At 39.6% G+C, this 18,193-nt stretch overlaps 1 protein-coding gene across 1 annotated transcript in view; it reads left to right on the top strand.

Moving 5' to 3' along the window:
* BICC1 (BicC family RNA binding protein 1) overlaps positions 1–18,193 on the top strand; it is a 309,662-nt gene that overhangs the window by 131,241 nt on the left and 160,228 nt on the right. The window lies entirely within an intron of this gene.

The raw sequence follows: 18,193 nt of genomic DNA, 5'->3' as shown, positions 1-18,193 counted from the left end.
CTACTGAGTAGATGCTCTGGAGCTTAGAAGAGGTTTGGAGGGAGGAAAGAATAGCACCCATTCCCTGTGTGCCTTCTTTCTGTAGCTCTCTCCTCTCCTCTCCCCTTTGCACACCGCCCTGAGTTTCCTGAGCTGTAAATCTGGCTGGTCACGGAGAGTGGGGTTAACAGAGTTGGTCATGAGAGTGGAGAGTAATACTGAAAGTGACCAGAAATTGATGGATTCTTACCTTCCTGGTAAGAGATGGGGAAGAAGGATTCCAGAGAGCACAGTTGAAAGTAGTGATGTCGGGGTTCATGTTACTGCCCCCCCCCGCCCCCGAAGTCCGAGCTGGTTATATCAGCCTTTGACTAAACGACAGTGTGAGGGGCTTGCAATTCAAGTAGGATGACCTTGTCCTCTGTGGGTCTTGCCTGTCATCCATGGACTATAGGCTATCCTCTTCTTATTCACTGCTAATGTGGGGCTGTTGGGATGCTAATTTCAGACCTCTGTCTCTTTTGTATTACTAGCCCAGAGCAGATTTTATTGAAATGACTTATTTTGCTAATTCAGACTTATTTATGACTGCATTTATTGCTTACAGCACCTCATATTCATTCATTCCTCCTTGGTTTATAATTTATTTTCAATAAAACTCAGCCTCTTTATATCCTTTTTAAAAATATATCCTTTAAATAAGCTTTTTTTTTTTTAATCTTTTGAAGTCAACCTGGAACTCCCTTTGTTAAAAATAAGTCAAGATGAAAAACTGTCTCGGTAGGAAAAGATGAAACCAACGGCAGTTAGTCCTTGAAAAAGAAGTACAAGTGTTAATGGCAAAACTTCTGTTAGAGTTCATTGAATCATGCTTTCTAGAGACCAGAAAGTTACTGGGCTCCCTCTTCACCCCACCCCCAATTTACAAATTACTTCTGGAGGCGATGAGGAATGCCTGCCTTGAACACTTTCCAGGCTAAAATGATTGTGACCAGGCTCTGAGCTTTGTGACCTTAATCGCCCATTTGTCTCAGAGTTGGAGTGAAGCCAGCCTCTTCTCTAAGGGAGGTTTTGGCTTTCTTCACGTGTACTTCTGCACCCCAGTGAGATGGGTTGTTGGTCTCTCCTTGGCTCTAGGCCATCATCCTGTACTGAGACACGACGAGCAGAAAAGAGCCACACACGCCAGTATTGTGGAGGACAGCCACTACATCACAGACTGGACTTTTGATGAGGAACTGCTGCGGAAATTGCTGACAGATCTTAATACCCGCAACCTTGGTGCTCCTGCCTTGAAAAATTGGCGTACTTTTTAAGCTTTATGGACACCGTTGAGTGGTGTACAAATGTGGTTTCTCTCTTTGCTTGAGGGAAGCAGGGATCAAATTTGCAGCCCAGGACAGTGACCATTCAAGCCCTGTGGTATGAAATTCTGTGTCCCAATCCTTCCCTTGGTTTTATTCTTCTCCCATCCTAGTTTTCCTTCTGGGATTCTTTCGATTCTTCATGGGATACTTTTGTTTCATACGTGCTCTTTAAGACACCTCCAGTTCTCATCGTGAATCACGTACATCCAGAGTGCCATTGCCAAGTAAATGTAATGTGTGTTTTGAAAGCCTTAGCTTTGCTTATCTACTGCCTTAAGTAGTGGGTGTAATTGAAAACAAGATATGGCTCCAAATTTATAGTGGGAGAGCAGGACCACAGGTTTTCTGTAGACCTTGAACTCTTGTTCTAGGTTTGGCAAGGGTAGGTGTGACTAAGATAAAAGTGGATTTTTCTTGAGATAGCAGGATGAAGATGACTGAAGGGTCATCTTAATTACTCAGTAGAGTTAGCTGATATGAGATTTTAAGGAACCATCCACAGGGACATTCCATATTCAGTAATGAATTGGGACAGAAAGCATATTAAAAATTCATACTTGGGAATTCTCTAGCAGTCCGGTGGTTGGTACCCTGCGCCTTCACTGCCGAGGGAGCAGGTTTGATCCCTGGTCTGGGAACTAAGATCTCGCAAGCTGTGCAGTGCCAAAAAAAAAAAAAAAATCATACTTAATATCTCAGAAGAAGCGGGTGGAGTGTGAGGTGTTGATCCTGAGAAGCAAGAGAACTGTTAGCCAGTGATGTTACTTTGAGAAGCCGTTTTCCCTTTTCTAAATTAGTCTTCCCCTCTATAAAGTGAAGGAGCTAGACAAAACGAACATAACTCTGCCAGCTCTAAAGTTCTGTGATTTTCCAAATGCAGTTAAAATAGAACCCTTGAAAAGAGCATTCACCATCACAACGTGTGTAAGTAGAAATTTGGGAGTCCTGAGATTTGAGGTCCTTCGTGGTGGCTGAATTAACATTAATCCTCACACCGTCATTGCAGTCTCTTGGCAGAATGATCGGCGTTCAGACCCAGCAGACAGGTGTTTTCCTCATAACTTGGAGTAAAGCAAATGGAAGTAATTGTGTATGCACACACACGCATGCAGCTGTGATTATAAGTTACCAAGAAGGTTACTTACTCATAGTCATATTCTTGGTGAGTTTTGATATGCCCATTGTAGCTATTTAATAAGCGCTGACTATTCTGACTTGGAATTTTATAGTATTGTCCATTAAAAATGGTCAGTTACATAATGCCTTGCTACCTTACCTTAGAATTCATTTGAAAACATTTTACAAGGACATACCATTTTAACCTTGGAGGAGACCTTAGAGTCTACCTTGTTAAACGTTTTTGTTTTATGATTTTGGGGAGAAGGATGTTTAATGTGGTTATTGTCTGGCAGGAGGTAGCTTGTTTTTATTTACTTATTAAAGAACTCTTTTTTTTTTTTTTTTTTTTGCGGTATGCGGGCCTCTCACTGCTGTGGCCTCTCCCGTTGTGGAGCACAGGCTCCGGTCGCGCAGGCTCAGCGGCCATGGCTCACGGGCCCAGCCGCTCTGCGGCATGTGGGATCTTCCCGGACCAGGGCACGAACCTGTGTCCCCTGCATCGGCAGGCGGACTCTCAACCACTGCGCCACCAGGGAAGCCCTTAAAGAGCTCTTAAACATATTCTGTATGTTGGGTAGAAGAGAACAAGCACTTTGCCTAGCACATAGTTGGAGCTTAGTAAGTGTTAAGTGTTTTTCCTCCTTTCCTCAAATGAGTGTTTACTATTAGTGGAAGGCTTTGTAATTTGAAATCTGTACATAGGGAGGCTGAGCACAGGTTTCCTTGACAGCCTGTTACATACACTAGAACATTTGGGCCATGCCAATAAAGATTTTAACCACTAATACAAGAGACAAACAGGAAATTAATGGACTAGTCACAGTAGTGCATAGTTATAGCCTTAGAGCTAATCATTGAGTACTTTTAATAAGGTTGTTGAAATGTTGTATTTAAAAGGCTGGTTATTCTCTACAATTTGGTGTATATTTAGTCAGGGTGAATGATTTTGATGATTTGTCCTGCTAATAGTAGCTGCCATATTTCATGTAAGAGATTGCGTTTTCACTGAGATGGGCAGACACAAACACTTGGCCCCGAGTTTGGCTAAGTAGCCAGAAATAGTTTGGGGATTCATAGAGTTGTCTCCAAAATTCCAGGGGTATTGCATCATCTTCATGGGTCTGGTTAGTTTTCAGTTCTTTTTGAAACTGAGCCCCACTGGTGGGACAAATGCTCAGGGACTCACGCCCACACAGAGATGGTGCACCCCAGAGGCAGTAGCGGAAACTGAAAGCCCTTTTCGTAAGCATTGAACTACGCACTTCTCTTCTGAAGGGTCGCTTTATTTCCATGAAAATGTCGTTCAGCATTTCTTCAAAGTTTGAACTCAAAATAGTCCAGCATGGAAAATGCTGGAGTCCAGGCTTCATTTGCCATCTGTTAAATCCACAGGTCTGTTTGAATCAGGATACTGTGTATCCTTAACCAAGTGTCACCACCCCTGCTTTGTTCCAGCAAGTACATGTTTAGCCTGTATAGGTTGTGACTTCAGTAAGAAAACATAGTTGTTTGAATCGTAGAAGTCCTAATAAGTTTGGTCTTTCAGAATTCTTAAAGTTCCTTGATCTGAGAATACAATTCTAGAATTCACAACCAGCTGAACGAATTAAAGTAAATGACATCTCCACACACACTACCAGGACTACTTCCAACCTTCAGTATATTGCAGACGGTTGACTGCATCTGGGTGTACAGACAATTTATAATCTTGACAATGTCTCCAGCATGACTTACCATGTTAAACATTTATCGAACATCTATTGTGAGCTAGACACTAACCTGGGCCTTGGATTTGCCTGTAATTTAAGTGCCTCTGCTTTCTGCACCAGCCTCACTTTCCAGCCTCTTCAGTTTCAGCTTTTGTATACTAATCATGTGCTGTTGCCAAATGGGCTGCTCGCTGCTCCCAAATGCAGCCGTCTTGCCATTTCATCTACCTGAATGCTCTCCTTCTATCCCTCTTTTTGCCTATTGATGGATTATTCTTGAAAGGCCACCTGCCATGTTTTTTTAGTGAAATCATCCCTGATCACGGGGAGCTGGAACCGATCCTTACAAATGTGCTATATGCACCATCTATCCCTCCTTGGAGTTTTTGTGTGCATGCAACACTGCATTGCAATATAATAGATATGCTATATCCAGATAAAGGCAGAGGTGGTTGTTTTTGCATTTTTGATATGTTTGAAAGGAACATGCACTGTGGTAATTCTTGTGTCACAGTAGGAGCTCACTGTCATTGAATGAATGAACATTCCTGTGATTTAAGTGGCACCCACTTAATGTACACAGTGATTTTGGAGAAGAGTGGGTCTGGGTCCATGAAAGTTACCTTAGTGCTGGAGGATTTCTTGAAAATAAAACAGTTCTGTGTATAAGTTAATTTAAATTTTGGCTTAATTAATATGCTTACAGGATTCAGGATTCGAAACATACAAAAGTGCACATATGAAGTTAAAAGATCTTCAGTCTCTTTTCCCTTCCCAGCATGTAATTAATATTTCCAGTTTTGCAACTTGCCTTTTGTTGTCGTTTAACAGTATATCTGGGAACTTATTACAATTGAATACATAAAGATGACCCTTGTTTTTTCTTCCTGCTGCATGTTAATGTGTTATTACGTTATATGGAGGCAGCGTAATTGTTCCTGACTGGGGAACCTTTAAGTTGTTTACAACTATTTATTGTAACAGAGATGAATTTTCAGGCATTTGCAAAACTAGAGGAGGAGGGAAAATAAACTAGAAGAAGTATAAGATCTTGAACAAAGAGAAGGGTATTCTTTGAACATAGAGACAATTTTAATAGCTACAGTTTGTTTTATATAAATTCTTTTTTTAGTGAACAAAATAACAAAATTTAAGTTTTAAAAGGCTACTTAAAAACCCATTTGGTACAAGTAGCTCTTAGTTGAATATGCTTCTTTTTGTTTCCAATTTAAGTTGATAGTTTATTTATTTCCAAGGATTCTATAGGCAAATAATGTTTGTAATAATTTATATCCTTATCTGAGATCAAATTTAGTAATTGTTTTGGGATGTAATAAGCATTTGAGAGATTAAAGACTTGCTTTGCCATCACTACTAATACCTTACTTACAGTTTCGTTGTGCTGTCTCTGCTCACAGCAGCCACCTCATCACTTGTGTTGGAACTTTGCTGCTTAAGATAGGAGGTTACAGTTATTCAGGATTGCTGTCTTAAAGAATAGTTTTCAATATGTGGATTCTGTTCTGCATATAGACATGTGAGTTTATGCTAAATATAATAGTTTGGGCAGCAGTATCAATCATTTGTTGAGCAATCACTGTGTATCATAGAGTGCCAAGTTGGTGGATTCTCCTAGGAGCATTAAATACTGGCCCTGGATTCTCCCCACCCAAAGATTTAGTTGGTGGAAGGGGAAGCTTGGGGTATTGGGCTTTTTAACAAGCTCCCAGGGGATTCTTTGTTAATAGAGTAAGTTTTCCTTTTAAATAATGTTGGATCTCCAAAACTGTTGCCAAGAACTCTTACACTCCTGTCACCTAGATTTCTAGTTGTTAACCTTTTACTGATTTTTCTTCCCTTTTTATTAACCTGTCTAAAGTAATCTTTTTTTGAAATAATGCTCCATCACCCTTAAATGCTGTGGTGTGTACCTTCCCCAAAGAAGAGCCTTCCCCTACATACGTATATATTTGTAATGACCCTGGAGTCTCCTTCCCCCTTCACCACCATGCTTCCCCTTCACTACCCTCCCCCCTCCCTGGGCTGTTAGATTTGCACTCTATCCCCTTTCCTGCCCCACTTCCTTGGGTGTCAGTGTCACCATGCTGGGAGGGTAAGACAAAGGGAAGTAAGGGAGGATGGGAAGGAATGGAAAAATTGTCTGTCCGCCATCAGGAAATCAACATTTTACAAAACCACCATACAATCCACACACCCTGTTCAAATTTCACCAAGTGCCCCAGTAATGTCTATCTTTCCCTTTCTGGTCCAGGATTGTATATATGAACATAGGTTGAATTTAGTTGTCATACGCATCAGTCTTCTTCAGTATGGAACCCGTTCCTACGTCTCTTCCCTGTTTCTCATGCCCTTGACAGGCCATTCATTCTGTAGGGAAACCCTCAACTGGGATCACTCAGTGTTTTCCCATGACTGGACTCAGGCAGGCCATGCGTTCTTGGCAGGAATGACGCCAGGCTCTTTCAAGTGTTATCAGGTCAAGAAAAATACTGTCGGTCTGTCCCACCACTGGTGGTGTTAACTGTGATCACCTGATGAGGTTGGTGAATGCTGAGTCTGTCCACTGTGAAGCTGCCATTATCCCCATTGTATTTAGTTATATTTTGTGAGGAGGTGTTCCCATATTGTGCCAATATCCTATTCTTCATCAAATCTCCGCCTGTAAGCCCTAGCATTCATTCATGACTCCTTCCTTTTTAGACTACCACTTGATAGCTGCTGAATGGTGATTATTTTCATGATCCCGTCTACATTTATTAACTGACATTCTGTAAGAGCTTTCTTTTCTTCCTTATTTGTCAATTAATTTATCCATTTAACTTAGTATGGATTTATGAATTCTCATTTTATTCATGGGTTTAAATCTGATAATTTCATTATTTTGATTCTCAGATTGTCCCAGATTTGGGATCTTTCACGTTGACCCCTGTGTTCTTTTGACAATTTCCCGTCATTCCTTGAGCATTTTCCTACTTACAGGCACAAAAAGATGTTCCAGGCTTATCTTGTACGTTCCCGACCCTGACCCCAGCCCTTGTCCTTTTGAGTGGAAGATGGTAGCTAAAATCATGATCTGGGCATCAGTGGTGCTGTTGTTTCCAGGCCCTCTCAGCAGGCAGAACTAGGAAATATATATGTGTCTACATTCATACATACATGTATATCTATGACTATTTCTATATTTATCTGTCTGTATAACTTTAGAAAAATGAGTTTATTCTGATAGTTTAATTTGTAATCCAAGTCCTCGGTATTCTTTCTAGCCTTCCTTCTCCAGAAATTGAGAAAGCTGGCTTCCATTATCCGCAGTAATTAATTTTATGCCCAATTAATTAATTAATTCTGCTTACTGTAGCCAATATTCCATCCGCTCAGAAATCTTCTTTTCTGCCACCATTGTGCTCCCCCATTCTCCTCTCATCCTGGCAGCCAGGCACGCTGCCACCCATGTCTCTGCATGGCATTCCCTCCCCGTCATGGTCCTACTTCCTCAGATTTCAATATCTTCATGCCAGGAATGAGGGAAAGTGAATGTAAAGAGAGGACCCCCCCCCCTTCCATGCCGTGATTTCATGTGCTGTCAAGGTTGAAAATCACTGTATTTAACACATTGCATACATTATGTCTGATTTAAATGTTTCAAACCATATATTCTTTTCTCATGAAGTAGTTGAGGTTTGAGAGATGTATCTTTGTTATCAGCTTGTCTTTTTCTAATTTCTTCCATAAGTGGAATAGAGATAAATTCTTATTAATTGTGAGACTCTAGCAGGGTATTGATAGCTGGATTTTATTCTGATGTTTTTAATTTCCTTTGTGGTAGTAGGATGTGCTTTCCAAAGTGGCCTGATCTGGTATATTGGTAGCAACCTGGTACTGTCAATGTTTTTAAGGGGGGAGATGCTTTTCTCTTCTTTTTTTAAAAAATGTTATTGGGGTATAGTTGATTTACAATGTTGTGTTAGTTTCAGGTGTACAGCAAAGTGAATCTGTTATATATATATACATATATCAACTCTTTTTTTAAAGATTCTGTTCCCATATAGGTCATTACAGAGTATCGTGTCGAGTGCCCTGTGCTGTATAGTAAGTCCTTATTAGTTATCTATTTTATATATAGTAGTGCGTTCTTTTTTTAGAAAATTTTATTATTTTTAAATTTTTAATTAATTTATTTTTGGCTGCATTGGGTCTTTTTGCTGCCGGCGGGCTTTCTCTAGTTGAGGCGAACAGGGGCTACTCTTCATTGTGGTGCACAGGCTTCTCATTGCGGTGGCTTCTCTTGTTGCAGAGCATGGGCTCTAGGCACATAGGCTTCAGTAGTTGTGGCTTGCAGGCTCTAGAGTGAAGGCTCAGTAGTTGTGGTGCATGGGCTTAGTTGCTCCACAGCATGTGGGATCTTCCTGGACCAGGGATCAAACCCATGTCCCCTGCGTTGGTAGGCGGATTCTTAACCACTGCACCACCGGGGAAGTCCCCAGTAGTGTGTTATTTAAATGTGTGACTTTACAAGGGCTCGCATATTGAACTTGGATTTCTCTCTTAGTCTCTGAAGTTCTCTCATGCTTCTCTCTGCTTCTGCTTTTTCACTGAATTCAGAAGCACTGATAACAAGATGGTCCCATGTCTTTTCTCCCTTCAGTTTGGAAGTGGCATTTTAAAGAGGTAACACATCTCCTAGACCAACCCCATCCCTTTTGGGAAATCTGGAGGGAGAGGTAGCTGGGAGCCAGTGGCCTAGATTGTAAAAATCAAAGCCCCAAACCTGATTATAGTCAGAAGAATCCTAGGAGTGGTCTAAAGCTAAGTTCCGTTGCTTTGTGATTCACGATGATCTAAGACTTTTCATCTGTTTTTCATTTTCTGCAGATTGTTAAGTTGGTTGCTATTATCGACAGTGTTTAAGTTTAAACAATTAAAATCAAGGTATAGAGTTACCTACGTATGCTGTGTTCAGATTTTGCTCATTTGTTGGCATATATTCATTCTGCAAAAGTTATATGGCGCAACTTTACTTCAGATGATCTCTTACATAGTGGAAAATATCTGAAGTCAGTTGGAGGGTAACAGAGTACTTTATGTAAAATTTCACTTTTACTTAAAAAATTGGATTAAGTATTATGGAATTTATATGAATTTCAAATCTGATATAATTTAGATTTTAAAATATTAGGCTTTGTAGTAGCATTCATTTGACTAAAGATTAAATTCCATAGCTTGAAGATTTCATATAGTTATAAATGATGAAGAAATCAAGAGACAGAAGCATAAAAATTAGAGTATAGTTTGAAGAAAAAAATCGGAAACAAAGAGAACTGAACTTTTAACTTTGAGAACTTGCATATTTTGGAATTCTAAAAAGTTAGGAGCAAGGGATAAAAAAAAGTTTCATCCCTTATGTTCTGAATTTCTGTTCATTGTGTTTTCTCTGTGATGAGGTTCTTTGTGAGACGCATTGTCCTACAGCTCTGTTGTCTTGGTGTGTGGGTGGTCCCTTCAGGCCAAAATACTGTTCACACAGTTCATGGAAATAATCTACTAGAAGTGTATAAATGCCCCAATGGCTTGTAAAAAAAATATTAAGATAGTGTTAAAGCATGAACTTTGAAATTTTTTTCTAAAGTTATCTGCATGAATTATGCCACATAAAATGGCTTCTTCAACAAAAGGATATTCCATTTGATTTTTCTGATTCTGGAAAGTACATTAGTTTTTTTATAGGTATATTCCATTTTAAAATGCCTCAATGAAATAAACCTTTTAAGAAGGATTGTCACATATTTTCCACTAAGGATAAAGAAGGAGGTTAAATATAAGGCTTTTAACTAAAATCGGGAGTAATTTTGTTGTCCTTTAGTTCTTACATTAGAAATAGGAAACCAGAAGTCAGCTAAGTCTCCATAGCAATCATCTCTGTTTATGAGATGAATAACACATTTCAGTCTGGATTTTGGGAAGAATTCTTGAAAAGTGAAAAAAAGTTAGCCCAAAATAACTGGTGTTTTGACTTGAAATTCAGTCATTGATTATTTTGCATTACAATGAGAAGGTGTGATGTGATCACTGAGGACTTTTACAGCTTTCCTATTTGAATTCTTGTCTGTGGGAACATAGGAAAAGAACGATTTTGTTGATTATACTGCCGTTTCATGTGGTTAACTCTATAATAAATTATGATAAAATACAGGATTTTTGTAATGATCTGGTAAGAAGATGGAGAAGATATTAAGAGTTCTGACTGATAAACATTGTGAACACATATGGAAAACCTGGATCATCAGTTACTCTTCCGAAAATTCAAACATGTGCAACTAAACCTCTTTTTGTGCGGTGTCTGGAGTACTGCCTGCCCCATTGTAGGTACTCAGTGTTTGTTGAGTAAATAAATGAAAGATATTTTTATTTGTAAGTTGGTTTTGAAAATTCAGTTTATAAGTTTTAGTTAAAAGAGCAGTTTCCTTCCCCTCAGCTTCCAGCACCTGACAACCCCTGATCTGTTTCTCTCCCTTCAATCTTTTTTTGCCTTTTTAAGAATGTCATTTAATTGGAATTTTGTGGTATTTAGTCTTATGTCTTCTTTCAGTTACAGTAAATCTTGTGAGATTCATCTAGGTGATGGGGTGTATTGGTAGTTTATTGTTTTTGTTCTGAGTCTATGTCTGTTGTATACTTCTTTTGTGTTGTTCATTCACCAGTCCTTAGGCATTTGAGTTGTTTACATTTGATGGCTGTTATAAATGAAGGTTCTATAAAATTCACGTACAGGTCTTTGTGTGGACATATGTTTTTGTTTCTCTTGGGTAAGTGCCTTGGAGTGGAATTGCTGGCTCATATGGTATGTTTCATATGGTATGGTATGCTCATAGTGTATGTTTCACTTTATCAGAAACCGCCAAATTGTGTTGTAAAGTGGCTATACGATTTTGGCTTCCCACCAGCAATGCATGAGAGTTGCAGTTGTTCCACATCCTTGTCAGCATTTGATATTGTCCATCTTTTTAATGTTAGCCATTCTAGTAGATACCTTAGTAATTTCTCCTTGTGGATTTATTTACATTTTTCTGATCACCAGTGTTGCCGAGCAGTTTTTCACGTGCTGTTGGCCATTCATGTGGGGTCAGTGTCTGTTCAACCTTTTGCTAACTTTTTATTGGGTTGTTTATTGAGTAGTAAGTGTTCTGGACACAGGCCCTTTGTTGGAGATATGTTTTGTAAACGTTTTTTCCCAGCCTGTGTCTTTGTTCTGCATTTTAAGCATTTTCATTTGACTCTTTTTATATAATTTTCATCTCTGTAGTAAATCTATCTCCCCCGCTTATGCACACGTTGATCATTTATTTTCAGTTAGATCCTTATCATATTTATAAGTATTTTAAATACCTTTAAATACTTGATACTTAAGAAAATCTGGGTCATCTTGGAGTCTGGTTCTGTTGATTATGTCATCTACTAACAGTGGCTCTGTTTTTTTCATTTTGTGTCTAGTAATTTTTAAATTGAATGTCAGGTATTGTGTGCTAAAGGACAACGGAGACTGAGGTAAATAATATTAATATCAATAAATGGTAACTTCTCTTTTTCCTTCAGGCCCTTAATGTAGGTATTTGTGTCAATCTTGTCAGTAGTTGAGCTGCATTTGACATTTTGTTGCTATATTTACTATGAGTACAAAACAGGCTTCAAATTTCCCCAGTGGTGGCCTGCTGCTAACTTGAGCTTAGGATGAGGTCTGGGGGGCAGGAAGGTTTTCTCAGTGTTCCTGATCCACCTCAATTTTCAGGTCAGTGCTGCATGCCTGGGCCGCAGGGCGCTCTCTGTGTTCTTGCCTCTTCCCCTGCAGTAGACTGCTGTTGCTTGTTACTTGGTTCAAGGTTCACAGTGGGGTGGAGGGTGAGTTGATATTCTCCCTTCTCCCTCAGCCTCAGTTTTAGGCAGGCCCTCTGTGCCTGAGCCTCAGGAAAGGGGCTTTCTCAGTGTTCCTGCCCTCTCATTTTAATTATTTTTGAAATCTGTATGATTAATTTTGATAGTATCTTGTTCCTTCAACATACTTTTGATAAATTCTTTTACATCTTTAAGCATAAATGGTCTATGTCAATTATTATAATATCTGGATTATTTTGGTGGTCTTTTTCTGTAGCTTATTGTTTCTGTTATTCCTCACTACTCATAGGTTTTCCTCTCACCTCTTCAGTGATTTTTTTTTTTGATTGTGAGCTCATGTTCATTGGAATTTTTTTTTTTTTGGGTTTGAGGGCCTCTCACTGTTGTGGCATCTCCCGCCGCGGAGCACAGGCTCCAGACGCGCAGGCTCAGCGGCCATGGCTCACAGGCCCAGCAGCTCCGCGGCATGTGGGATCTTCCCGGACTGGGGCACGGACCCGTGTCCCCTGCATCGGCAGGCGGACTTTCAACCGCTGCGCCACCAGGGAAGCCCTGTGTTCACTGGAATTTTATCCATGAGATTTCTTTGAAGACTGTGTTTAAATCCCTTTGCACCAGATAGTATTTGTCTCTCTGCCTGGGAGCACAGGCTTAGCCTAAGGCCATTTTAAACCAATTTGTTTTGTTTGTGAATTCTGTCACCAAGGGTGCGTGAATATAGACTTGGGTTTAAGAATTCTCAGGGGATAGGGGAGGGAGGGGGTGGGAGGTTGGGGTAAGCAGATGTAAGCTTTTACATGTAGACTGGATAAACAACAAGTTCCTACTGTACGGCACAGAGAACTTTATTCAATATCCTACAATAAATCATGATGGAAAAGAGTATTAAAAAAAAGAATGTATATATGTATAACTGAAATCACTTTTGCTGTATGGCAGAAATTAACACAACATTGTAAGTCAGCTGTACTTCAAAGAAAAAAAGTGTGAACACTGCTTTATTCTTTCAAAGGAAACAAAATTTAATCAAAATCCTATTTCCAAAACAAAATAAAAATCTAATTTACTAGGGAAAGAAAAAAGAGTGACGAGTTCACGTGAGGTCTGAGGAGTCAAATTTAACAGAGAAACTGCTGATAGGAAACTTGAAAAATGAATTTGAACTGCTAGATGAATATACTCGAGAAAAAAACACTGTTGATAATGTTTGTTGTACTCTGGTGTTGTGTCTTTGTGCTGGGTAGTGGGAAGTGTGCTGCTTAGAGGGGAGTCCCAGGCACACTGCAGTTCTTAACTCTGCTGGTCATACAAACAGAACCATGAGCTTAAAGCCACCAGCGGCCTTGGGCTTGGACAAAAGGAAATGCTGTTTTAGATGCAAGCTAGTATATATAGGGAGGATGAACAGCAAGGTCCTACTGTACAGCACAGGGAACTATATTCAATATCTTGTGATAAACCGTAATGGAAAAGAATATGAAAAAGAATATATATATGTATAACTGAGTCAGCAGTTTGCTGTACAGCAGAAATTAACACAACATTGTAAAGCAGTTATAGTTCAATAAAATTAAAAAAAATTTATCGGGGAGACTTTCTCTCTTTTCCCTTGTTCCACCAAGGAAAAGCCAGGCACTCATCACCATGGTCCATCATTAAGGGGGAGTTTTATTTTATTTCAACCTCTGGGGCTTTATGTGAGTGTTTTTGATGTGAACTTTATTTTCTGTTCTCTGACCGTGGTGTGTTAAAAATCCAGGCTAAAGGCTACCAGGTAATAATGGACATTTCTGTGGCAAATGCTTACTCCAACTTCTGCTTATCTCTTTCTTTATCATTTCTGAACTCTAAAGAATTGCCTTACATTCCAAAATACATTTTTATTTTTTAAGATGTTTTCTACTTGAATGGCTTTATCTGAGTATCCAGTTTACCGTATTGCTGGAAGTGCAAGTTCTATATGCTATATTCTCATCCCTCTTGCTGTAGCAGTTGATAAACCGTGTCATAATCATGTAGTTTTGAATCCTTAGCCAAGCACAGAAAAGGTGGGAGGAGGTAGTATAAAGACTTTTCATTCCGTTTATATTCAAGGGTATTTGAGCTGGAGACACATCATCAGTATTTATTAGCTGTGTGACACTGGGCAAATTACCTAGTTTTTGAGTCTGTTTCTTTACCTGTTAAATGGGATAGTAATGCCTACCTTTTACAGGACTAAAGACCTGATTAAATGAAGCAACCTACAGAAAACCTCCCACTTGGCGTTTCCCATATTAGGCATTCAAATGTTAAGATCATGCTTCCTCTCAAATGCCCAGTGAATTATTCAGTATACACTTGTTTTCCCTTGAGTTCCTCTCTGCAAAGAACTTAAAATACAAAAATCTCAGCCATTTGCTCCATTTGCTCCTGTTTGCTCCTGTCTTCTCTATTTAATATTTAAGCCCTTTTGACAGATACATTGGAAGTGATAGCTTATTCTGCCTTTTCAGTGATGAACTAGAAGGAGAGGTTCACAATTAGGCCAGATGGAAAAAATCTCAATTCAGTGCAGCTTGACAGTTTCAAGGAAGGCACAGATGACTACTTGCCAAACTAGGATTTTATTTTCTACCTAATTGCGATGAGTTTTGTACTTCTGTGGATTATAAACAGGATACAGAAGAAACTACTCATTTTTCCCTTTGGCCTTCTAGTTCTTTAAGAGCTAACTCGCAAAGAATGACATTTAAATATAGCCTAGATATACAATTTCTCACTTGCTATTAATGATGCTTCTTTACCAAACTTTAATTAATTAATTTTTTTTTGTGGTACGCGGGCCTCTCACTGTTGTGGCCTCTCCCGTTGCGGAGCGCAGGCTCCGGACGCGCAGACTCAGCGGCCATGGCTCACGGGCCCAGCCGCTCCGCGGCATGTGGGATCTTCCCGGACCGGGGCACGAACCCGCGTCCCCTGCATCGGCAGGCGGACTCTCAACCACTGCGCCACCAGGGAAGCCCCTCTTTACCAAACTTTAAAAAAATTTTTTTTTATTGGAGTATAATTGATTTACAATGTGTTAGTTTCAGGTGTACAGAGAAGTGAATCTGTTACACATATATCCACTCTTTTTTAGATTCTTTTCCCATATAGGCCATTACAGTGTATTGAGGAGAGTTCCCTGTGCTATATAGTAGGTCTAGTAGGTCTTTATTAGTTATCTATTTTATATATAGTAGTGTGTGTATCTCAATCCCAATCTTCCAGTTTATCCTTCCCCTCCATCCCCTGGTAACCATAAGTTTATTTTCTACATCTGTAACTCTATTTCTGTTTTGTAGATAAGCTCATTTGTACCTTTTTTTAGATTCCACATATAAGTGATATCATATGATATTTGTCTTTCTCTGTCTGACTTACTTCACTCGGTATGGCAATCTCTAGGTCCATCCATGTTGCTGCAAATGGCATTGTTTCGTTCTTTTTTATGGCTGAGTAATATTCCATTGTGTATATATACCACATCTTCTTTATCCATTCCTCTGTTGATGGACATTTAGGTTGCTTCCATGTCTACCAGACTTGTTACTGTGAAATCACCATAATGATTTATTTATTTTTTGTAGTGAAGATGTGAGGCACTTGAGGGAATTTTATGAAGTCAGTTCTCATTTGTTCACTGTAATCATGAAAAAAAATATAGCAAAAAGTGGAAGTAGTTTTAATTTCTCTGTTCACGATGTTTTTTCCTTTAAAGCTTAGAGGTGTTGTCAAGTATCAGAACTTTTAAGTAGTCTTTTAGGGTAGGAGAGCTGTTCCTTTTACTGCCTTCTTGTGGAACGGGTGAAGAAGAGTGAAATGGGACCAAGGCATGGAAGACAGCATAGAGGTGGAGGAGGGGTGGGGGGAGAAAGAAGTCTGGGCATCCATCATCAGTCCCTCAAAAACCAAATTCACCTTTTAACGTAATGGAAATGTTTAGCTGAGTCTTTTTATTTTGCATATGAGAGAACAGAGTGTCAGAGAGGTGACTTATGAATATATAGGATTTATAGCTAGTTAATGGCAAAACCAGGAGCGAAGGATACTCCTGACTCACAGCTACATGATCCAAGCAAGCTCTTTAATCTCCCTAAACTTCTTCTTCAAGTTTTAAAGGGGGTCACGCCTGCTTTAGAAGGTTATGTGGATGAAGTGGAGCTCGTGTGTGTGCTTATGAAGTGCTGATGTATACCAGGTGCTCCATCAATGTTTTTTTCCTTTGTCTCATCTTGATTTACTGTAAATTACTTTTTGGTGTGAACATAATAAGTAGAAAATTGGCAGTAAGCACAGAATTAAATATTTTATGGTCTTCCACTTCTTAACAAAATGCACAGGGTGCAGACTGGAAGTAAAACTTCTTTTGGAAGATTCCCTGAATCATTTTAGCTTGAGAAAACGGAGTTTTTTTTTTTTTTTTTGCTGTACGCGGGCCTCCCACTGTTGTGGCCTCTCCCGTTGCGGAGCACAGGCTCCGGACGCGCAGGCTCAGCGGCCATGGCTCACGGGCCCAGCCGCTCCGCGGCATGTGGGATCTTCCCCCACCGGGGCACGAACCCGTGTCCCCTTCATCGGCAAGCGGACTCTCAACAACTGCGCCACCAGGGAAGCCCGAAAACGGAGTTTTATATCATCTTTAGATGCTCTGATTTCAGTCAGTGCATATTATTGCCTTGGGTCAGGTACATCAATTTACACAAAAAGCTGTTGTAACGACTTTTCCTTGCATTTTCTTCTGTGAAGTCCTCTTGTTGTGGGCTTCTGATCTTCACCGAATGTCCTTATAAATGAAAGGGAGTATATCGACAAAGTTTCACACTTCAACTTTCCGCTCAGTGTTTTTCCAGATGAATTCACAGCGCTCTGAGTCTCACCTTTAGGTCTGACCCTCGTCGCAAACAATCTTGACATTTTCCTTTAGCACAACAGCGTGTACCCCAGTAGCCACATTTGAGCTTTACATGACTTCATTTGCCCTTTTAATGAGCACGCATTCCAAGCATTGCATCAGTTTAAATGGCTGGCGTGTGTAACTCGACATTCTCTTGCTTGGGAAAACTCAGTTTTATTGATGACGTTGAGTCTTGGTGTTTGTTTACCACATTTATTGAAAGCACTTTGCTTTGGGCCAGTTTCAGTATGCAAACCAGGACCCAGCAACTTGTAAAATAAGTTTTCTCTTCCATCTCTAAAACTGGGGGGTGTAACTAGTTCAATATTTTTCCTGATCAGACCAGAGAAGAATTTACAAACTGAGGATTTGGGACCAGCCTTGTGCTCACTTAGCTATTTCTTTTTCCTTTACTTTAACAATGGGGCTCTAAGAAGAGATAGTGGCTAGATATTTACTTGAGGGATTAATAAACCTTTCTTTCAGAGTTTAAAAGGATTATCAAAAGTTTTATACAGGAAGGGTCCAAGCTGATAGCATGTACAGTAAGGAAAGCTACTTGTCTTAAAATATTCCCCATACTATATGTTAAAAACTTCCCTGCTGAAAATGAGCAATAAATTATGGTTTCCCAAGCAGTGAGTATGTAATTAAAATACTTATGCTACTAAATGAAAACTCTTTTCATATATAGTATTGACAGTAGTGCTTGCCACATAAGAAGCTTTCTGTAAGGACTGGTTGAATAAATGAATGAGAGTTGATATTGAGTGTTTTAATTTGTTGTTGGTTTTGAAAATACAGTTTAATTAGAAGTTTTAATTAAAAGGATAATTTGAGCTAGGGCTCAAGGTGTGGCCTGTGGTCTGTTATAGTCAACATCATCACTAAGTCTCCAGAGAAGAGCCTAGGAGAGGAAGATGGAAAGAGGTTGGTTCCATGGGAAGGATTTTTCCTTTACCTCCTTCTCTACCTGCTGCTTCAAGAAAAAGGAAACACTTGGACTGTCAGTCACTCAGGCTCTGACCAGCATGGTGTAGATCCTGTTGTTTGACAGAAAGGCTTCCATCCGGTCATCAGCTACAGCATCCCACTCATGTCAACATCTCCTTCACCCTGTCCACCATCCTGGAAGTGGATGCACAGCTTCAATTGATGACGTCATTCCTGTGACTAAATATGATCTCATACAATCC

This window comes from Phocoena phocoena, chromosome 16 (assembly GCF_963924675.1).
Source record: "Phocoena phocoena chromosome 16, mPhoPho1.1, whole genome shotgun sequence".
Taxonomy (NCBI): Eukaryota; Metazoa; Chordata; class Mammalia; order Artiodactyla; family Phocoenidae; genus Phocoena; species Phocoena phocoena.
Note: the sequence above shows the minus strand (reverse complement) of the source record. Positions and strands in the feature narration are given on the sequence as shown.